Here is a 24,185-nt window from a genome sequence, read left to right on the forward strand (position 1 = left end):
GTTGGAGCAGTTTTGTCGCATGGTCCCTCTCCTAGCAAATGGCGCTCGTGTGCTTTTTTTACAAAGAAACTTTCTGCTGCCGAAAGAAATTATGATGTTGGGAATAGAGAGTTGCTGGCCATTAAATTGGCCTTTGAGGAGTGGCGTCATTGGCTAAAAGGAGCGTTTCATCCGATTACGGTAATTACGTAATTACGGTGGCTCACACTCGGCCTTCAGGATCTCTTCTTCCTTTGTCCACCCTGTCTCATTCTTGGACGCATTTGTCCATGGACTTCATCACTGATTTACCGAGTTCCTCTGGGAAAACTGTGATTTTGGTGGTGGTAGACCGCTTCAGTAAGATGGCTCACTTTGTACCATTGTCGGGTCTGCCAAATGCTAAAACTCTCGCTCAGGTGTTTGTTGATAACATTGTGAAATTACACGGCATCCCCTCTGATGTTGTTTCTGATAGGGGGACGCCATTTGTTTCCAGGTTTGGAAGGCGTTTTGTACTCGTCTGGGTATTCAGTTGTCTTTCTCTTTGGCTTTCCATCCTCAGTCGGACAAACTGAGCGCACTAACCAGAACCTGGAGACTTATTTGAGGTGTTTTGTTGCCGAGAATCAGAAAGAGTGGTCTTCGTTTTTGTCCTTGGCTGATTTTGCCTTGAATAACCGTAGACAGGAGTCCACTGATAAGTCACAATTTTTTGGCGCATATGGTTTTCACCCTCAGTTTGGTACTTTTTCTGGGACTGAATTTTCTGGTATACCTGAAGAGGAGAGATTCTCTTCTTCGTTGTTTTCTATCTGGCGGAAGATTCAAACAAATTTGAAAAAAATGGGTGAAAGATATAAACGGATGGCTGACAAGAGACGTATGACTGGTCCGGACCTGTGTGTGGGTGAGTTGGTGTGGTTGTCCACTAAGAACATTAAGTTGAAAGAGCCTTCTTGGAAGTTGGGCACAAGATTTATTGGTCCTTACAAAATCTCGGCCATTGTTAATCCAGTTGCGTTTCGTCTGGAACTTCCGCAGGCCTGGAAGATCCATAATATGTTTCACAGGTCTTTGTTGAAGAAGTATGTTGAACCTGCTGAACCATTTCCTTTGCCACCTCCTCTTGTCTTGGTAGATGGTAATCCGGAGTTTCAGATCTCCAGAATACTCAACTCGTGTGTTCTTCGTGGCTCCCTTCAGTACCTTGCTCATTGGAGGGGATACGGCCCTGAGGAAAGAATGTGGGTTCCGGCGACTGATGTCAATGCTAGTCACCTTGTGAAGGCCTTTCACAGGGCACACCCGGATAAGGTTGGTCCTGGGTGCCCGGAGGTCACCCGTAGAAGGGGAGGTACTGTCACGCCCGTCCCTGTGAGAGGCCTGAGAAGATCTGACAGACTTGCTACACGTGAGTCTATCTGACAGATTGTTCTGTTTCTCTTTGTTGTGGTTTTGGGCAAAATCCCACCTCCCATAGGTTCTGTTCATTAGCCATTTAGTGGTACTATTTATACCTAAGTCCTACTCCCACCCCCTGGATCTCACAGGCAGGAAGCTGTATGAGTAATACACACTGTATTACTCATACAGCCAATGCATTTCAATACAGAAGTATTGGAATGCATTGTAAAGGGGATTAGACCCCCAAAAGTTGAAGTCCCAAAGTGGGACAAAAAATAAAGTGGAAAAAAAGTGGAAAAAATATAGTTTCCCCCCCCCAAAAAAACCTAAAATGTAATTTCCCCTAAAAAAAAAAAATTGGTAAAAAATAGGGAAAAAATTTGGTATCGCCGCGTCCGTATCCACCGGCTCTATAAACATATCACATGACCTAACCCCTCAGATGAACACCATAAAAAATAAAAACTGTGCTAAATAAACAATTTTTTTGTCACCTTACATCACTAAAAGTACAACAGCAAGCGATCAAAAAGGCGTATGCCCACCAAAATAGTACCTCATCCTGCAAAAAATGAGCCCAACTAAGAGAATCGCCCTAAAAATTAAAAATAAACTATGGCTCAGAATATGGAGACACTAAAACATTTTTTTTTTGTTTTAAAAAAGCTGTTATTGTGTAAAACTTAATTAAATTTAAAAAAGTATACATATTAGGTATTTCCGCGTCCGTAATAACCTGCTCTATAAAAATATCACATGACCTAACCCCTCAGATGAACACCATAAAAAATAAAAACTGTGCTAAATAAACAATTTTTTTGTCACCTTGCATCACTAAAAGTACAACAGCAAGCGATCAAAAAGGCGTATGCCCACCAAAATAGTACCTCATCCTGCAAAAAATGAGCCCAACTAAGAGAATCGTCCTAAAAATAAAAAAAAACTATGGCTCAGAATATCAGAATATGGAGACACTAAAACATTTTTTTTTGTTTTAAAAAAGCTGTTATTGTGTAAAACTTAATTAAATTTAAAAAAGTATACATATTAGGTATTTCCGCGTCCGTAATAACCTGCTCTATAAAAATATCACATGACCTAACCCCTCAGGTGAACAATGTAAAAAAAAAATTTAAACGGTGTAAAAAAAGCTATTTTTTGTCACCTTACATCACAAAAAGTGTAATAGCAAGCGATCAAAAAGTCATACGCACCCCAAAATAGTGCCAATCAAACCGTCATCTCATTACACAAAAATCATACCCTACCCAAGATAATCGCCCAAAAACTGAAAAATATTTGGCTCTCAGACTATGGAAACACTAAAACATGATTTTTTTTTTGTTTCAAAAATGAAATCATTGTGTAAAACTTACATAAATAGAAAAAAAGTATACATATTAGGTATCGCCACGTCCGTAATAACCTGATCTATAAAAATATCACATGACCTAACCCCTCAGGTGAATACCGTAAAAAAATAAAAACGGTGTAAAAAAAGCAATTTTTTGCCACCGTAAATCACAAAAAGTGTAATAGCAAGCGATCAAAAAGTCATACGCATCCCAAAATAGTGCCAATCAAACCATCATCTCATCCCACAAAAATCATACCCTACCCAAGAAAACGCCCAAAAACTGAAAAAACTATGGCTCTCAGTCTATGGAAACACTAAAATATGTTTTTTTTTGTTTCAAAAATGAAATCATTGTGTAAAACTTACATAAATAAAAAAAATAGTATGCATATTACGTATCGCCGCGTCCATGACAACCTGCTCTATAAAAATACCACATGATCTAACCTGTCAGATAAGTGTTGTAAATAACAAAAAAAAAAAACGGTGCCAAAACAGCTATTTCTTGTTACCTTGCCTCACAAAAAGTGTAATATAGAGCAACCAAAAATCATATGTACCCTAAACTAGTAACAACAAACCTGCCACCCTATCCCGTAGTTTCTAAAATAGGGTAACTTTTTTGGAGTTTCTACTCTAAGGGTGCATCAGGGGGGTTTCAAATTGGACATTGTGTCAAAAAACCAGTCCAGCATTACCTGCCTTCCAAAAACCGTATGGCATTCCTTTCCTTCTGTGCCCTGCCGTGTGCCCGTACAGCAGTTTACGACCACATATGGGGTGTTTCTGTAAACTAAAGAATCAGAGCCATAAATATTGAGTTTTGTTTGGCTGTTAACCCTTGCTTTGTAACTGGAAAAAAAATTATTAAAATGGAAAATATGCCAAAAAAGTGAAATTTTGAAATTTTATCTCTATTTACCATTAATTCTTGTGGAACACCTAAAGGGTTAACATAGTTTGTAAAATCAGTTTTGAATACCTTGAGAGGTGTAGTTTCTAAAATGGGGTCACTTTTTTGGAGTTTCTACTCTAGGGGTACATCGGGGGGCTTCAAATGGGACATGGTGTAAAAAAAACAGTCCAGCAAAATCTGCCTTCTAAAAACCGTATGGCATTCCTTTCCTTCTGTGCCCTGCCGTGTGCCCGTACAGCAGTTTATGACCACATATGGGGTGTTTCTGTAAACTACAGAATCAGAGCCATAAATATTGAGTTTTGTTTGGCTGTTAACCCTTGCTTTGTAACTGGAAAAAAATTATTAAAATGGAAAATATGCCAAAAAAGTGAAATTTTGAAATGATATCTCTATTTTCCATTAATTCTTGTGGAACACCTAAAGGGTTAACAAAGTTTGTAAAATCTGTTTTGAATACCTTAAGGGGTGTAGTTTCTAAAATGGGGTCATTTTTGGGTGGTTTATATTATGTAAGCCTCACAAAGTGACTTCAGACCTGAACTGGTCCTTAAAAAGTGGGTTTTTGAACATTCCAAAGATTTGCTTCTAAACTTCTAAGCCTTGTAACATCCCCAAAAAATTTAATGTCATTCCCAAAATGATCCAAACATGAAGTAGACATATGGGGAATGTAAAGTTATAACTATTTTTGTAGGTATTACTATGTATTATAGAAGTAGAGAAATTGAAACTTAAAAATGTGAAATTTTTTGAATTTTTTTTGAAAATTTGGTATTTTTTATAAATAAAAAAGATTTTTTTTTACTCCATTTTACCAGTGTCATGAAGTACAATATGTGACGAAAAAACTGTCTCAGAATGGCCTGGATAAGTCAAAGCGTTTTAAAGTTATCACCTCATAAAGTGACACTGGTCAGATTAGCAAAAAATGGCCAGGTCCTTAAGGTGAAAATGAGCCCGGTCCCTAAGGGGTTAAGACGGACGGGGAGCAGGAGATCCACCAAACACCAGCTGAGAACTCCAGAAGGAAATATAAACCGCAAGGGCTATAGTGAGAGGCGGGTATAAATAGCACCACTAAATGGCTAATGAGCAGAACCTGTGGGGAGGTGGGATCCTGCCCAAAACCACAACAAAGAGAAACAGAACAATCTGTCAGATAGACTCAAGTGTAGCAAGTCTGTCAGACTTCTCAGGCCTCTCACAGGGCAGGGCGTGACAGGCATTGCCAGGAGACACCTGACCGATCCAGTGCTGGAGCGGGTATGGCAAAGCCTTCCAGAACATATCGGCTAACAGACGATTCAGCATAGAAGTGGGACTCAGCACATCAGGCTGTAGCCATTTTTGCAAGAGGTGAAGTACCGTATTTTTTGCCCTATAAGACACACTCCCCCCCCCCCCCCCCCAAAAGTGGGAGGAAAATGTCAGTGCGTCTTATGGGGCGAATGCTGCACTGTTTACACTGATACACCGCTGACCGCATGATGCACAGCGCGGCCGGCGTGTGTATCAGCGAGGAGGGAGGAGGGGCTGGGGGCCGGCCTCTAGTTTTGTAATGGCAGCTGGGCCAGGTGCAGTCACTGTATTCTATTGCACCGGGCCCCGCTCACTGTACTAATCATATCTACGGTAACTGCAGGCAATGTTTAACTATAGATATGTTCGATCCAGCAGCCTGTACTTACGAGCATAGCAGGCAGGAGGCAGGAGGCTGGGCGGGCGGGCACTGGCAGCGTAACTTCCTACGTCACGTGCCTGCTCCGCCCACTTTATGAATGAAGCAGGGGGCGCAGGCACGTGACGTAGTGAGTTACGCTGCCAGTGCCCGCCCGCCCAGCCTCCTATGCTCGTAAGTACAGGCTGCTGGATCGAACATATCTATAGTTAAACATTGCCTCCAGTTACCGTAGATACGATTAGTACAGTGAGCGGGGCCCGGTGCAATAGAATACAATGACTGCACTTGGCCCCTGCTGCCATTTAAAAACTAGTGTAGATGCCAGCCCCCACCCCCTGTATTGGGGGTCATTCACAGTGGCTGACACTGTTATGGGGGGATCTGTGGATGTCAAATAGCATAAGATGCTATTTATCTGTCATCCACAGATCCCCCCATAGCAGTGTCATGCCATCCACAGATGCCCCCATAACAGTGCTATTCATAGACGCCCCCATAACAGTGTCAGCCACAGACCCCCATAACAGTGCCATCCACAGACCCCCATAACAGTGCCATCCACAGACCCCCATAACAGTGCCATCCACAGACCCCCATAACAGTGCCATCCACAGACCCCTATAACAGTGCCATCCACAGACGCTCATAACAGTGTCAGCCACAGACCCCCATAACAGTGTCATCCACAGATCCCCCATAACAGTGCGTCATCCACAGATCCCCCATAATAGTGTCATTCACAGGCTACCATTAGTTCAAAGCACACCAAAAGCACACCTTTTGGTTCAAAATAATTTTTTCCTTATTTTCCTCCTCAAAAACCTAGGTGCGTCTTATGGGCCGGTGCGTCTTATAGGGGCGAAAAATACGGTAAGTTTTAATACTGGGGTCTTGCAGGCTCAGCCGGGTTGAACTCCCACTGATGCACCCGCTGGGCCCGGACCAACACATTCACCCCCAGTCTTGCCAGAATCTCACCCTTGACTTTCTGGTAGTCGGCCTCTTGATCGTCGGGCAAGAAGAAATACACCTGCTCGGAATCGGATGCCAGGAACGGAGCGACGACCTCAGCCCACTGATCACGGGGTAGCTTTTCCCTGATAGCCACTTTCTCGTACATCGCCGGGTAAGTTTCGATGTCGTCTGCGGGGGTCATCTTAGGAATCGCGGCACGGACTGCTTTCCGGGCATCGTGGACGCTCGGGGTTGCTTCTGCTGTCTGCAAAGCAATCAAGTGTTGTAGCAGCAACTGGTAAGTCTCCTGCTGCTTATTAGCCTTGCCTTGCTGCAGGTTTGATTCTTGCTGCTGCAGATTAATCTCCATGAGGGCCTTCACAACAGCCTCCATTTTGTCATGGGGCACTGGTTGTAATACAGCTGGTTTAATGTACGATATACAACCGTGTCTGAAAAATACAGAAACCAAAAATATTGGAGTTTATGCCAGCCTCACTGCTCTTGTCCGCATCCTCCACCAATTGTGGGGTTTCGCTCTGGTAGACAGGATTAGCGGACGCAGTATAGAGGCAACAACAAGTTCTTTGGATCAAACAGTTCAGTGTTTTATTCACACTTTAGGCAAGTGACAAAACAAGCAGTCATAAACAAGCAAAAAGTCACCTTGCGGTGTTGGTGGTAATTCACACCATGTGGCAATTCTGCCTCAAAGAGTCCTTGAGCATAACAGCACCAACCTGTTTTCACGCCAAACAGGTAGCAAGCCTTCATTCAGACACAAGGCTCCCAGATCCCAACACAGATTTGTCGCCTTTGAGCCCAGCTGCCTATTTAAGGACAGCCAGGTGCCGCCAAAACCTGGACCGGCACTTAAAAGCTGGTCCGGTATTTGACCTCACCTGGCTGTAAATCAGCCCAGCAGCACATGCTGGGAGAAAATACCTGTTTTCCCAGACCAAACCTCGCACTGTGTCACTGACCCTTGATTAAGAGAGACAGTCCCCCAAAGACCGCCCCCCTTCCCCCTCCAAAATTGCAGAGAGGACATGTTATTTTTTTTATTTATGGCTAGTAAAATATCCACAGACACCATTTTCAGGGAAATCTCTGTAAATGCGGGACTGGTCTGTAGATATTCAAGGAGAGTATCTATGGCTATGTTAAAAAGAGTAGAGAAAGTAGCATCCCTGTGTATTTGAACAGGGAGGGAATTTTGACAGTTATTGTTAGTATGATCGAGCCTCGGTCATGAATAAACTAAACAGACTTGGAGAATATCTAACCACAATTCCTGACAGCAGGTTAGGATAAGAACCCCCAGTTGTCAAGGCTTAGAAGCATATACACTCACCTAAAGAATTATTAGGAACACCTGTTCTATTTCTCATTAATGCAATTATCTAGTCAACCAATCACATGGCAGTTGCTTCAATGCATTTAGGGGGGTGGTCCTGGTCAAGACAATCTCCTGAACTCCAAACTGAATGTCAGAATGGGAAAGAAAGGTGATTTAAGCAATTTTGAGCGTGGCATGGTAGTTGGTGCCAGACGGGCCGGTCTGAGTATTTCACAATCTGCTCAGTTACTGGGATTTTCACGCACAACCATTTCTAGGGTTTACAAAGAATGGTGTGAAAAGGGAAAAACATCCAGTATGCGGCAGTCCTGTGGGCAAAAATGCCTTGTGGATGCTAGAGGTCAGAGGAGAATGGGCCGACTGATTCAAGCTGATAGAAGAGCAACGTTGACTGAAATAACCACTCGTTACAACCGAGGTATGCAGCAAAGCATTTGTGAAGCCACAACACGCACAACCTTGAGGCGGATGGGCTACAACAGCAGAAGACCCCACCGGGTACCGCTCATCTCCACTACAAATAGGAAAAAGAGGCTACAATTTGCACAAGCTCACCAAAATTGGACTGTTGAAGACTGGAAAAATGTTGCCTGGTCTGATGAGTCTCGATTTCTGTTGAGACATTCAAATGGTAGAGTCTGAATTTGGTAGATTATGAATTTAGTAGAAATCCTCTTTGTGCAAAAGGATCTGGGACAATACCAATTGGAGCTAAATGGCTATAATCTTGTAACCAAATCCAGTGTTGAGTGAGGGGGCGTTATAGCTTTACCAGGCTTTAGAAGGAAAATTGTCCGTAGTGATATAAAGTCTTGGAAGCTGGGTCCCTTGGTTAGCTAGCGTTGTTAGATGTGAGAGCATCATGGAATAGTATTTTTTTGAGTATCTGTAAGGGCCAAGAGTTTTGTTATTGCTTGGGAGTGGAATGGCCGATTTTATTTCCATTTAATGTGATTTAGGCCTCATGCACACGACCGTTGTGTGTTTTACGGTCCGCAAATTGCGGATCCGCAAAACACGGATGGCGTCCGTGTGAGTTCTGCAATTTGCAGAACAGCGCGGACAGCCATTAATATAACTGCCTATTCTTGTCCGTAAAACGCATTGCACCCGCACAGAAATCTCACCCGTGTGAAAGAGGCCTTAGGGTCCATTCACACATCCGCAGCGAATTGCGGATCTGCAAATTGCAAATCCACAATACACACGGCCGGCACCCCCATAGACCTGCCTATTCTTGTCCGCAATTGTTCAATTTTTTTCCGGAGCCGTGGACCGGAAGATCGGGGGCGCGCTCTGGAGATGCGGATGCTGTCCACATCCATTCCTGCCGCATAGAGAATGAATGGGTCCGCACCCGTTCCGCAATTTATGGACGTGTGAATGGACCCTTAGAGCAGCAAGTCCTTGCTTCAATATAAATGTTTAAAGGTAAACACTGATAACATTAAAATGGTCATGCTTGTTTTCAAGATAAAATGCATGCTCTGTTGTTGACTGCAGATTGAAGGTTGCGGGATATTACAACCAATCCATGGAGTCACCGAAGTTTGTGACAATCATCATGGGACTGGGGTGGTGGCGAAGTCTCTTCATCTTGGTAAATCTTAAAGGGTTTCTGTTACCCCAATTTTCGCTATTAAACAGGCTGACATTATAGATGTGAAAAAGTCACCTGAATTTAACTCTGTATTTCTTTTATTTAAGTATGCCCCCGTTTTCGTGTAATTTTAACTTGTATTATATGCAAATGAGCCTCTAGGAGCAAGGGGGGCCGTTGCACCTGCTCCTAGAGGCTCCGTTCGCCCACCTCATTTCCACGCCCTTCTGTCTTGATTGACAGGGCCAGACCAGCATTGGTTCTCCTGCTGGCCCCGTCTGCCGTGTAAATCTCGCACTTGCGCCGTCCCATTCAGTATTCGGCTGCCGTCTTTCTCACTGCGCCTGCGCCGAATACTGAACGGGACGCCTGCTCCTAGAGGCTCATTTGCATATAATAAAAGTTAAAATTACACGAAAACGGGCGCATACTTAAAGAGGACCTTTCACCAGAATAAAACATCTAAACTAACTATACAGACATGTAGAGCGGCGCCCAGGGATCCCCCTGCACTTACTGTTATCCCCGGGCGCCGCTCCGTTCGCCCGGTATAGCCTCCGGTATCTTCATAGTTAAGCTCCACCCAGGGGAACCTGCCGGCGTCTCTTTCTCCTATGCTGTAGCGCTGGCCAATCGCAGCGCTCAGCTCATAGCCTGAGAGGTTTTTTTTTCTCTCAGGCTATGAGCTGAGCACTGCAATTGGCCAGCACTACAGCATGGGAGAATGAGACGCCGTCAGGTTCCCCTGGGTGGAGCCTAACTATGAAGATACCGGAGGCTATACCGGGCGAACGGAGCGGCCGCCCAGGTATAACAGTAAGTGCAGGGGGATCCCTGGGCGCCGCTCTACATGGCTGTATAGTTAGTTTAGATGTTTTATTCTGGTAAAAGGTCCTCTTTAAATAAAAGAAATGCAAAGTTAAATTCAGGAGACATTTTTGTAACATCCAAGAGTTATGTTACTAAACTCTTTTCCCCCGCTACTATTTGTTGGTAACATGTGCCTTGTCATCTAATGTGATTTTATTTGATATTCCTCACAAATGTGCATTGAAAGCCTTGTTTAAATGTACTTTGCTGTAATTTCCATGTACACCAGCAGGTGGCAGCAATGTGTCAGCAGGGCCTTAGTAACAGTTTAGCATATCTAGACTGGAATAGTATATTCCAGTCTAGCTCCCCTCTCTTTGAGCAGAGTGGGCTCGCCCATGTCCTGCCTCATGGGGAGGAAAGGAAGTTACAGTTAGTGTGTGCCAGCCACCCCGGCTAGGGGAGGGCTGTGCAAGTAGGAGCTCCCAGAAAAAGGGATCCCAAACCAGGATCTCGTCTTGGTTGAGACCAAAGATCACCCTTCCCAGTCTGAGCCCTTCAGCCTCAACTGGTGACCAGCAAGCAGCACCTCCAGATCTTCAGGACGAACCATTCCCTGTGAGCATAACTGTGAGTAACATCCAGAGACCAGGAGAAGCCAAATTCCTCCTCAGCTAGCCAGTCCCATACACAGCAGAAGATAGACAGAGCAGAAGATATAGATTCCTGCCATATTCTCCAGGCACATGATAGATGCAGAAGAGATATTGATCCCTGCCATACATTGCCAATACCTGCTGGGACCCAAGACTATTGCTGTATCTCATATGGATTAATGCTGCCTCCAGTAAAGACAAGTTGAATTATATTCCAAGTCTGGATCTCAATTATTGCTACCAAATTCCTCAATTACTCCTACTAGCAACACACTCATTTATTGCAAGTGAGCCAGGATCCAGGAGTCCAGCCGTACCAAGGTAGGAGACACCACTCTGGCATTCCTCACCTGGTACGTGAGTTGCAACACCTTAAAGGGCCCTGAGACTGTACCCTGCGCACGCTGCAATTGGCGTCACGAACAAAAAACATAGACTATTATACCCATATCCGGACCCACTGCATATTTTGGCGTCCGTGTAACCGTACCACGGTCCTGCTCATTGCATTTTCACATCTATAATGTCAGCCTGTTTAATAGCGAAAATTGGGGTGACAGAAACCTTTTAAGGTTGTTGGCGTGGTAGGTGTTGCTCAGTATCTTGCCAGTCTTATTGTTCTTAGGTTTTACTCGACCCTTGGTCAAGGATTCCACAACTAAGTAGGGTCCAATCCAGCATGGTTCCATCTTTCAGCAATGAATACGGCATTGATTCTTGATATAAACTATGGTACCAGCAGTGATTTCTTTGTTGCTGTTGTGTCGGCAATCAAAGGCACGCTTCTGGGGTTCCTGGGCAGAGTGGATGTTGGTACTGACGGTTGAGCGGAGCTTTTTAAGAATGGTTGTCAGTGTATTTAGCATATCAGGGTTGGCATCATCTGAAACGGACATGGGGTTTACAGTGTCATTTTCTGAGGGATTGAGGTCCATAGGAAGCTTGGTCTTCCGTCCATACATGACCTCAAATGGAGTGCACTTGGTTGAGGAATGCACAGATGTGTGATAGGCAAACAGCTCGTCATTGACAAGCTTACTAAGAGATTCTTTGAGTGTTTGATTGTCACATTTCTGCTGGCCATTTGTTTGTGGGTGGTAGGCAGATGCAGTGATCTGTTTGAAAATTTTCCATCAGGTTGTCGATGGTTGAGTTCACAAATTCTCGTCCCTGGTCACTAATCAGAGTGTCCATACAGCCAAGGTGGCAAATAATGGAGTACAAAAAAATTGCTATGGCACTCTTTTCTGGTACAGTTGTTGCTTCAGTCCAATAAGAGAAATGATCGGTGGCAGCAACTATATATTTGTTGCCATCTGATGTTTCCTGAGGAGGACCGATCATATCAATCCCGACTAAGCTCCATACTTTTCCACTGGTATACTGTTGAGTGGTGGAGCTTCCTTGCTGATTTTGGGATTTATGGCAAAACATTTTTGACAGGCTTTGACATGTTGGTGAACGTCGCTCTTCATTCCCTTCCAGTAATAATGGTTAGAGATTTTGGCTAACGTTTTATCTCTGCCAAAATGGCCACCAGAAATTGGGTTGTAATGAAAGGCCTTTAGGATATTTGGCAATCTTCTTTTAGTGAGAACCTCCTTTTCCCCCATGATAAAGAATTCCTCCGTCTGCTCGATATAGCTTAACTGTTTGTCTGAACTGGGACTTTGCATTTACACATTTCTCTGAAGGTAGATCATAAATCCACTGGGGGTACTTTTGTTGTGTTACAGTGTAGAATCTCAAAAACTGGTCATACAGTTGGTCTTCCATGGTTGTCAAAATTGGAAAAAGTTGGGTCTCATAGAGAGCAGAGAGAAACATACATAACATTAACTATGCACTGATGGGTCAGCGCAATCTACTGTCAGTTAAATTAGAGCCAGGGTGAGAAACCCAGTGAAGTGATAACATTATGGCCTGGAGGGATATAGTCTGGCCTAGGCTATTTTACACCCCCGGGTATAGAGTTTATCCCCCCAGGTATAGTCTGGCCTGGAGGGGTATAGTTTGGCCTAGGCTATTTTACACCCCGGGGTATAGTTTGGCCTAGGGCAGTTAACCCACGGGGTATATACCCGGGTTTCATCTGGGAAGGGGTTAATTTGGCCTGCAGCGGACATAACCCCTTCTTCCCTCATTCAGCATGAATGAGTGGAGCATTTCATTCTCCAATGCTTCCCCTTGCCCTGCACTGTATCGTGCAAGGATCCAGTGACGTACTGGGTCTCGGTGACATCACCGGCACTAATGAGTGGTCTTTATCGCTGTCCTAGCCTGTAAGACAGCCTAGGGCAGCACTATAAACCATCCATTAGTGCCGGTGATGTCACCGGGATCACTGCTAGGCGGAAGCAAAAATGTAAACAAAACAGCTCTTGCTCTGCGCAATCCAGTGCAGGGCAAGGAAGAGCATCTCATGCTCCGATGCTTTACTCATACAGGCTGAATAAGTGAAGAAGGGGTTATGTCCAGGTTCACCTCTGAACCCGAACAATCCCTTTACTAGGGCTGTAACCCTGCTGCAATAGAGCTGAAATCCACAATGGCACGCAGCTCCTACGGTTTTCATACTGAATGTTAAGTGGCTACTTCAGATTGAGGAGAAACTGCGTGGCTGACTGCGGCCATTACAGTCGGCTCCTTGGTTTGGAGGGTTAAACAAATGTTTTCTGGCAAACAAAATCATCAGTTTGAGAAAAGCAGAGGTTGTGTGCCACATTGTGGATGCATCAGTGCCACCCCCTTTGGCCTTATGCTAAGGCTAAATTGTGACGAGTGATGTTGACATTCAGGTGCTGTCCGAGTGGAGAACGGACAACACCAGGAACGAACGCTAACCCATTATAGCCAGTGGGCCAATTCACAAATTATTGCGGTGCTGCAGAGAGACGAGTTCCGACACCAACATGAACATAGAGGAGCTTTATTGGTGACAATCAACAGGTTTTGGGATTGGACTGATCCCTTTGTCAGGTAAGTACACCATCTGCACACCTACATGCTACACTAGCTGTTGGGCTCTTAGCACAGTGAAACCAGGTGAGTGTCCTCTCGTCCTCTCCCCTGCTCCCTTGTCTTGCGGTCCTACCCATTCTGCTCTCCTCCTTCTTTCCATGCAGTGTCCCACATATGTGTGTAAATGGGACACTTCAAACATCTGCATATATATATATATATATATATATATATATATATAAATTGCAATGTATGGTATTCTTAATTATCTGGCTGGCAAGTTCATTTACATCCATTTGCCCCTAGGTGGTGCTGGAACCACATAATATATATACTGGGGGGTGTCTAGCTTGGAGCAGAGTTAGGGTCCATTCACACACGTCCGTAATTTGGGTCTGCATTCGTTCCGCAATTTGCAGACCTATTCACTTTTTAATGGGGCTGGAACGGATGCGAATCCGTATTTTCGGGATCCGCACTTCCGTTCCTGAAAAAAATAGAACATGTCCTATGTCATTTTCTATTATAGTTTCTGTGATGTGTGGTCCGCATTGCAGGTGTCCATGTTTTGCGGATCCGCAAAACACTTACGGACGTGTGAATGAACCCTAAAGCAGATTAGAATGTAGTCAGAGTAAGGAGAAGCAACTTCATGGAGGAAAGAGACAAGCTAAAGTCACCATGTAGCTGTGTTCCTTTCCTCTGGGCCCTGATCAAGCCTGGAGAAGATAACTACAGCAACCAAGCACCAGACAGTGAGTCTATACACCCAGATGCAGAGAGCCTAGTGAGGGTAACAGCTAACTATAGCTTATGGACCTCATTAGCACAAGTTCCTGAGAGCAACTTTCCGAGTACCTGGACACAACTGGATGATTAAGGCCATAATTGTCCTTATCCACTACACAAGCCTTCCGGGTCATAGTGGAAAAACCTATTTAGAAGAGTAACATAGTAACATAGTACATAAGGCCGAAAAAAAGACATCTGTCCATCCAGTTCGGCCTGTTATCCTGCAAGTTGATCCAGAGGAAGGCAAAAAAAAAACTGTGAGGTAGAAGCCAATTTTCCCCACTTTAGGGGAATAAAAAATTCCTTCCCGACTCCAATCTGGCAATCAGAATAACTCCCTGGATCAACGACCCCTCTCTAGTAGCTATAGCCTGTAATATTATTACGCTCCAAAAATACATCCAGGCCCCTCTTGAATTCCTTTATTGTACTCACCATCACCACCTCCTCAGGCAGAGAGTTCCATAGTCTCACTGCTCTTACCGTAAAGAATCCTTTTCTATGTTCGTGTACAAACCTTCTTTCCTCCAAACGCAGAGGATGTCCCCTCGTCACAGTCACAGTCCTGGGGATAAATAGATGATGGGAGAGATCTCTGTACTGACCCCTGATATATTTATACATAGTAATTAGATCTCCCCTCAGTCGTCTTTTTTCTAAAGTGAATAACTCTAATTTTGATAATCTTTCAGGGTACTGTAGTTGCCCCATTCCAGTTATTACTTTAGTTGCCCACCTCTGGACCTTCTCCAGCTCTGCTATGTCTGCCTTGTTAACAGGAGCCCAGAACTGTACACAGTACTCCATGTGTGGTCTGACTAGCGATTTGTAAAGTGGTAGGACTATGTTCTTATCACGGGCATCTATGCCCCTTCTGATGCAACCCATTATCTTATTGGCCTTGGCAGCAGCTGCCTGACACTGGTTTTTGCAGCTTAGTTTGCTGTTTATTAAAATCCCTAGATCCTTTTCCATGTCAGTGTTACCGAGTGTTTTACCATTTAGTATGTACGGGTGACTTGCATTATTCCTTCCCATGTGCATAACTTTACATTTGTCAGTGTTAAACCTCATCTGCCACTTATCTGCCCAAGCCTCCAATCTATCCAGATCCCTCTGTAGTAGTATACTGTCCTCTTCAGTGTAAATTACTTTACACAGTTTAGTGTCATCTGCGAAAATTGATACTTTACTATGCAAGCCTTCTACAAGATCATTAATAAATATATTGAAGAGAATAGGGCCCAATACTGACCCCTGAGGTACCCCACTAGTGATAGTGACCCAATCTGAGTGTGTACCGTTAATAACCACCCTCTGTTTTCTATCATTGAGCCAGTTACTTACCCACATACAGACGTTTTCTCCCAGTCCGAGCATTCTCATTTTATATACTAACCTTTTATGTGGTACAGTGTCAAATGCTTTGGAGAAGTCCAGATATACTACATCCATTGATTCGCCGCTGTCAAGTCTAGAACTTACCTCCTCATAGAAACTGATTAAATTAGTTTGGCATGACCGATCCCACACGAAGCCATGCTGATATGGCGTTATTTGCATATTTCCGCTGAGATGCTCTAAGATAGCATCTCTCAGAAAACCTTCAAACTGTTTACCCACAACAGATGTTAAACTTACCGGCCTATAGTTTCCAGGCTCTGTTTTTCGACCCTTTTTGAATATTGACACCACATTTGCCATGCGCCAATCCTGTGGGACATTTCCTGTCAGTATAGAGTCCGCAAATATCAGAAATAAGGGTCTGGCTATGACATTACTTAATTCCTTAGGATACGGGGGTGTATGCCAGCCGGTCCTGGCGATTTGTCTATTTTAATCTTTTTAAGTTGCTGATGTACTTCTTCCTGGGTCAGACAGGACACTTTTAATGGGGAATTTATTTTTACATTCTGCATGTCATCTGACAGTTTATTTTCCTCAAAAAATATTTAACAGCTTTGCTTTCTCCTCGTCGCTCTCTGCGACTCCCCACTCATTACTCTTTAAAGGGCCGACACATTCAGATTTATACTTTTTAACATTTATATACAGTACAGACCAAAAGTTTGGACACACCTTCTCATTCAAAGAGTTTTCTTTATTTTCATGACTATGGCATCAAAACTATGAATTAACACATGTGGAATTATATACATAACAAACAAGTGTGAAACAACTGAAAATATGTCATATTCTAGGTTCTTCAAAGTAGCCACCTTTTGCTTTGATTACTGCTTTGCACACTCTTGGCATTCTCTTGATGAGCTTCAAGAGGTAGTCCCCTGAAATGGTCTTCCAACAGTCTTGAAGGAGTTCCCAGAGATGCTTAGCACTTGTTGGCCCTTTTGCCTTCACTCTGCGGTCCAGCTCACCCCAAATCATCTCGATTGGGTTCAGGTCCGGTGACTGTGGAGGCCAGGTCATCTGGCGCAGCACCCCATCACTCTCCTTCATGGTCAAATAGCCCTTACTTTCAAAGTTTTCCCAATTTTTCGGCTGACTGACTGACCTTCATTTCTTAAAGTAATGATGGCCACTCGTTTTTCTTTACTTAGCTGCTTTTTTCTTGCCCTAATACAAATTCTAACAGTCTATTCAGTAGGTCTATCAGCTGTGTATCCACCTGACTTCTCCTCAACGCCACTGATGGTCCCAACCCCATTCATAAGGCAAGAAATCCCACTTATTAAAGCTGACAGGGCACACCTGTGAAGTGAAAACCATTTCAGGGGACTACCTCTTGAAGCTCATTAAGAGAATGCCAAGAGTGTGCAAAGCAGTAATAAAAGCAAAAGGTGGCTACTTTGAAGAACCTAGAATATGACATATTTTCAGTTGTTTCACACTTGTTTGTTATGTATATAATTCCACATGTGTTAATTCATAGTTTTGATGCCTTCAGTGTGAATCTACAATTTTCATAGTCATGAAAATAAAGAAAACTCTTTGAATGAGAAGGTGTGTCCAAACTTTTGGTCTGTACTGTAATTGAAGAACATTTTAGGGTTAGTTTTACTCTCTTTGGCAATCAATCTCTCGGTCTCTAGTTTGGCTGCTTTTATTTGTTTTTTACATGTGCTATTTTTTTCCTTATAGTTTTTCAGTGCTTCTGTGCTACCCTCCTGTTTTAGTGATTTATATGCTTTCTTTTTGTCATTTATTGCTTTCTTTACAGTTCTATTTATCCACATTGGTTTCTTTTTGTTCCTTAACTTTTTATTCCCATACGGTATGTACCTCTCACAATGAGATTTTAGGATGTTTTTAAAGATATCCCATTTTGTGGCTGTATTTTTATTTTTGAGGACTTTGTCCCAGTTAGTTAAGCCTATGGCTTCTTTGCTTTTTTGAAGTTTGGTATTTTTGTTCCTCCCTGTAGAAACACTCTTTTGAATGATAATTGGAAGGTTATTACTTTATGGTCACTATTTCCCAGGTGTCCACCAACTTGCACGTCTGTTGTTCTGTCAGGCCTATTGGTTAATACTAAGTCCAGTATGGCCGTCCCTCTAGTCGGGTCCTGAACCAGTTGGGAGAGGTAATTGTTTTTGGTTATTGCCAAGAACCTGTTTCCCTTATGAGATATACAAGTTTCAGTTTCCCAGTCTATATCTGGGTAGTTGAAGTCCCCCATAATAACCACCTCATTATGATTTGCCGCCTTGTCTATCTCGTTTAGTATTAGATTTTCTGTGGATTCTGGTATATTAGGTAGTTTATAGTAAACCCCTATTATCCAGCCATGTCTCAGTTATTCCCACTATGTCATAGTCCTCCTCACACATCACTAATTCCAGTTCACCAGTTTTATTAGTCAGGCTTCTGGCATTAGTATACATACATTTGAGAGGTTTATGTATATTTTTTACCCTACACCTTTCCTTCTGAACTGTTCTAGTCCCTCCTTCCATTCCTCCCCCAGTCCCACTACCTTGCCCCCGGTCTCTATCTGCACTATCTTCCCCTCCTATAGTGTAATTTCCCTCCCCACCCCAGTCCCTAGTTTAAACACTTCTCCAACCTTCTAGCCATCTTTCTCCCCAGCACAGCTGCCCCTTCCCCATTGAGGTGCAGCCCGTCCCTACGATAGAGCCTGTAGCCGACAGAGAAGTCGGCCCAGTTCTCCAGGAATCCAAACCCCTCCTTCCTACACCAGTTCTTGAGCCACATGTTAATCTCCCTAATCTCCCGCTGCCTTTCTTGTGTGGCTCGTGGTACAGGCAGTATTTAGGGAAAATACTACCTTTGAGGTCCTTGCCCTAAGCTTTTGACCTAAATCCCTGAAATCATTTTTAAGGACTCTCCACCTACCTCTATCTTTGTCATTGTTCCGATATGGACCCTGACCGCTGGATCTTCTCTAGCCCCTCCCAGTAATCTGTCAACCCGATCCGCGATGTGTCGAACTCTAGCGCGAGGAAGACAGCACACTGTTCGGCGATCACTGTCTTTGTGACAGAGCGCCCTATCTGTTCCCCTAATAATGGAGTCTTCCACTACCAGCACCTGTCTGGCCTGCCCTGCTCTCCTGGTTCCCTGCTTACTGGAGCTGACATTCCCCTGACTGGCAGAGGAAGTGTCCGGCTGCAGCAGTGCCGTCCCTTGACTGACATCCCCCTCATCTGCCAACCGTGCAAACTTGTTGGGGTGTGTCAGATCAGGGCTAGCCTCCCTGGCACTCTTCCCTCTACCCCGCTTTCTGACTGTTACCCAGCTAGCTATCTCACTTTCCTCAGCCTCCTCTCTGTCACCCTCCCCCTCATCTACCCCAAAGAGTGCTTGCTCGGTGAGAAGCAAACTCTTTTGCAAATTGTCAATGCCTCTCAGTGTTGCAACTTGCCCGTTTAGAGACTCGATTTGCGATTCCAAACGGGTAAGGCTACTTTCACACCTGCGTTTAGGTCGGATCCGTCTGGTATGTGCCCAGACGGATCCGCACCTTTAATGCAAACGCTTAGATCCGTTCAGAACGGATCCGTTTGCATTACCATGAACAAAAAAAAAAAAAAAGTCAATGGGAGACGGATCCGTTTGAAAATTGAGCCATACTGTGTCAACTTCAAACGGATCCGTCCCCATTGACTTACATTGTAAGTCTGGATGGATCCGTTTGCCTCCGCACGGCCAGGCGGACACCTGAACGCTGCAAGCTGCGTTCAGGTGTCCGCCTGCTGAGCGGAGCGGAGGATAAACGGAGCCAGACTGATGCATTCTGAGCGGATCCGCATCCATTCAGAATGCATTAGGGCTGGACGGATCCGTTCGGGGCCGCTTGTGAGCCCCTTCAAACGGAACTCACAAGCGGAGCCCCGAACGCTAGTGTGAAAGTAGCCTAATTTGCTCACATCTTGAACAAAGATATACACCCTCGAACGGCAGTTCCAGGACTGCATACATCATGCAAGATGTGCATTGGACTGCGTTGTCAATTGTGCAACACATACTAAATGGGGATTACAACAGTAAAAAAGTAAAACAGTAAATATGATTTAGAATTAGACCCTGTCTGCTGTAGTTGAAGGACTACCTAGAATTAAGCCAACAACACACAAGGAAATTATATCCAACCTTAGTTTCCAACTCCTTTTCTTGAACTTTTTTTTAACTCCACTTAATAAGAAGCCCACTTAGTACAGCAAGCTTCTCACGAGCTTCTCCTGCAAATAATGAAGCAGATGTGTTTGCCTGCCACAAGGGAGATCGCCCTTAAAGGATAACTCATAGTAACCAGATATATCAGCATACTTTAGTACCAGAGTGCTATAGAGTGAATTTAGGATTACCACCAGGATCCTTGCCTGTAAAGTATCAGCATTAGAAGAATCCCTCCATTGACAACTGCCACTACCTGATAATAGGATTACCAGTGAACGTATTACTTATGCTATGTAAAAAGCTTTCCATTGATGAACTGTACCAACTGTCCAGAGACTATTGATTTGCTGTAAATGTTCAACTGGTTTACAACCACTGACTCCTCATTCTTACTACTACTCTCAACATTTGCACCTAACGGTGCTGGCGTCACGAACACCGGGGGCCCAGCCGCAAAAGCACCTAACACCAATTACCATGAAGGGCACCTCAACTTCCATCTGGCTGGTTCCCTGTAACCGAGAGTGTCCCGGAGGATTTCGTGCTGTCTTCCCATCGACTGTACTGCCGGCCCCAAAGGACAACTAAACCGTGAATACTACGGTACTATCCTCGGCACCTTATCACTAGTACGCTCACGCGCGCATCCTCCATAGGGAGCCCCGGCATGCTGCATCCACATACTCCGATTTTCCCCTGAGACAGGATAAATATGTGCACAAAAAAATAAATAAACACAGCACACGAACCTCCAAAGAAACTTTTTTATTTTATTTATTTATTTTTTATTTTTATTTTCATTTTTGCCTCTCCATGTTTAACCACCTCAGCCCCCAGTGCTTAAACACCCTGAAAGACCAGGCCACTTTTTACACTTCTGACCTACACTACTTTCACCGTTTATTGCTCGGTCATGCAACTTACCACCCAAATGAATTTTACCTCCTTTTCTTCTCACTAATAGAGCTTTCATTTGGTGGTATTTCATTGCTGCTGACATTTTTACTTTTTTTGTTATTAATCGAAATTTAACGATTTTTTTGCAAAAAAATGACATTTTTCACTTTCAGTTGTAAAATTTTGCAAAAAAAACGAGATCCATATAGAAATTTTGCTCTAAATTTATAGTTCTACATGTCTTTGATAAAAAAAAAATGTTTGGGAAAAAACAAAATGGTTTGGGTAAAAGTTATAGCGTTTACAAACTATGGTACAAAAATGTGAATTTCCGCTTTTTGAAGCAGCTCTGACTTTCTGAGCACCTGTCATGTTTCCTGAGGTTCTACAATGCCCAGACAGTACAAACACCCCACAAATGACCCCATTTCGGAAAGTACACACCCTAAGGTATTCGCTGATGGGCATAGTGAGTTCATAGAACTTTTTATTTTTTGTCACAAGTTAGCGGAAAATGATGATTTTTTTTTTTTTTCTTACAAAGTCTCATATTCCACTAACTTGTGACAAAAAATAAAAACTTCTATGAACTCACTATGCCCATCACGAAATACCTTGGGGTCTCTTCTTTCCAAAATGGGGTCACTTGTGGGGTAGTTATACTGCCCTGGCATTTTAGGGGCCCAAATGTGTGGTAAGGAGTTTGAAATCAAATTCTGTAAAAAATGACCTGTGAAATCCGAAAGGTGCTCTTTGGAATATGGGCCCCTTTGCCCACCTAGGCTGCAAAAAAGTGTCACACATCTGGTATCTCCGTACTCAGGAGAAGGTGGGGAATGTGTTTTGGGGTGTCTTTTTACATATACCCATGCTGGGTGAGATAAATATCTTGGTCAAATGCCAACTTTGTATAAAAAAATGGGAAAAGTTGTCTTTTGCCAAGATATTTCTCTCACCCAGCATGGGTATATGTAAAATGACACCCCAAAACACATTCCCCACCTTCTCCTGAGTACGGCAATACCAGATGTGTGACACTTTTTTTTTGCAGCCTAGGTGGGCAAAGGGGCCCATATTCCAAAGAGCACCTTTCGGATTTCACAGGTCATTTTTTACAGAATTTGATTTCAAACTCCTTACCACACATTTGGGCCCCTAGAATGCCAGGGCAGTATAACTACCCCACAAGTGACCCCATTTTGGAAAGAAGACACCCCAAGGTATTCCGTGAGGGGCATGGCAAGTTCCTAGAATTTTTTATTTTTTGTCACAAGTTAGTGGAAAATGATGATTTTTTTTTTTTTTTCATACAAAGTCTCATATTCCACTAACTTGTGACAAAAAATAAAAACTTCCATGAACTCACTATGCCCATCAGCGAATACCTTGGGGTCTCTTCTTTCCAAAATGGGGTCACTTGTGGGGTAGTTATACTGCCCTGGCATTCTAGGGGCCCAAATGTGTGGTAAGGAGTTTGAAATCAAATTCTGTAAAAAATGACCTGTGAAATCCGAAAGGTGCTCTTTGGAATATGGGCCCCTTTGCCCACCTAGGCTGCAAAAAAGTGTCACACATCTGGTATCTCCGTACTCAGGAGAAGGTGGGGAATGTGTTTTGGGGTGTCATTTTACATATACCCATGCTGGGTGAGAGAAATATCTTGGTCAAATGCCAACTTTGTATAAAAAAATGGGAAAAGTTGTCTTTTGCCAAGATATTTCTCTCACCCAGCATGGGTATATGTAAAATGACACCCCAAAACACATTCCCCACCTTCTCCTGAGTACGGAGATACCAGATGTGTGACACTTTTTTGCAGCCTAGGTGGGCAAAGGGGCCCATATTCCAAAGAGCACCTTTCGGATTTCACAGGTCATTTTTTACAGAATTTGATTTCAAACTCCTTACCACACATTTGGGCCCCTAGAATGCCAGGGCAGTATAACTACCCCACAAGTGACCCCATTTTGGAAAGAAGAGACCCCAAGGTATTCGCTGATGGGCATAGTGAGTTCATGGAAGTTTTTATTTTTTGTCAATTGTCTTTTTATTGAAAAGCATATCAAAAGAGATGTTTACATACATTGATGCACAAATCAGAGTTATTACAGACAAGTCTAAAGCGTACTTTGACAGTATAGTGCATAGTATACATATGACATATATAAAGTGCATGTCTTCAGAGCAAGGTCATCTAGAACCAACTAATTGACATTTGGTGTGTGACCTGATGTAGGTAGGTCAAACAAACATATAAAAAGGGGGGGGAGGATGGGGGATGGGGGATGGGGGGGGGTGTCCTTAGAACTGGACAGATACGGTCTGAGGCTGTTAAGATAACCTTTGATGATTCCAAAGGGAGGAAGAAGGTTTAGCACCCTCCATTCTCACTAATGTGTCGTTCCTGTCTGGGGGGACATTTTCAAAGTTGTTTGTCTGTTGAAAATTGTTTAAGATGTTGGTGTACCGTTCGCATATCTATATGTAATCCATGGGGCCCATAGCTTTTTGTGCTTCTCATGTGCCCTAAGTTCCCAGCCCGCTAGCTCTTCCATACGATGAACGTGATCTAGTTTGCTTAACCACTGAGAGGTGGTGGGGGGTTCTTTACTCAGCCACTTTTGGGGGATAAGTAGACGGGCAGCTTGAATCAAGTGTATAACAAGTTTGTTCCTTGATGGCGATAGTTCTTTTGTTGGAAGCCATAAAAGAACCAACTCTGGGGTTAATGTCAGGTTAGTGTTTAGAATTTCATTAATGGTCCGAGAGACGTCATCCCAGTATCCTCTTATTTTAGAACAGGACCAAAAAATGTGTAGAAGAGTGCCACTCTCCTCCCCACACCTCCAGCACCTGTCATGATCACTCAGACCACTAAGAAATAGTTGTTTAGGGGTGAGGTACCACTGTGTGAGGACCTTATATGAGTGCTCTTGGATCTTCACGCAGCGGGAGAAGCCATGCGAGTGTGCGTGCATACGGAGAATATCTGTCTCCGAAAAGGTAACCTTAAGGTCATTAGCCCAAGTGTGGACATATTGTGGAGTAATGCGACGTTGTGGTGAGATCAAGGCCAAATATATAGTGGATATCAATTTGCGTTGAGGGGAAGGGGGGGTTGCTAATTTTTCAAACCATGTCGGGGTCATTACACATGACTTCTGAGTAGTTAGTTGTTTCCCAGCAGATTTTATAGTTATTAGGTCTAGAAAGT

Source organism: Bufo bufo, chromosome 1, assembly GCF_905171765.1.
Source record: "Bufo bufo chromosome 1, aBufBuf1.1, whole genome shotgun sequence".
Lineage (NCBI taxonomy): Eukaryota > Metazoa > Chordata > Amphibia > Anura > Bufonidae > Bufo > Bufo bufo.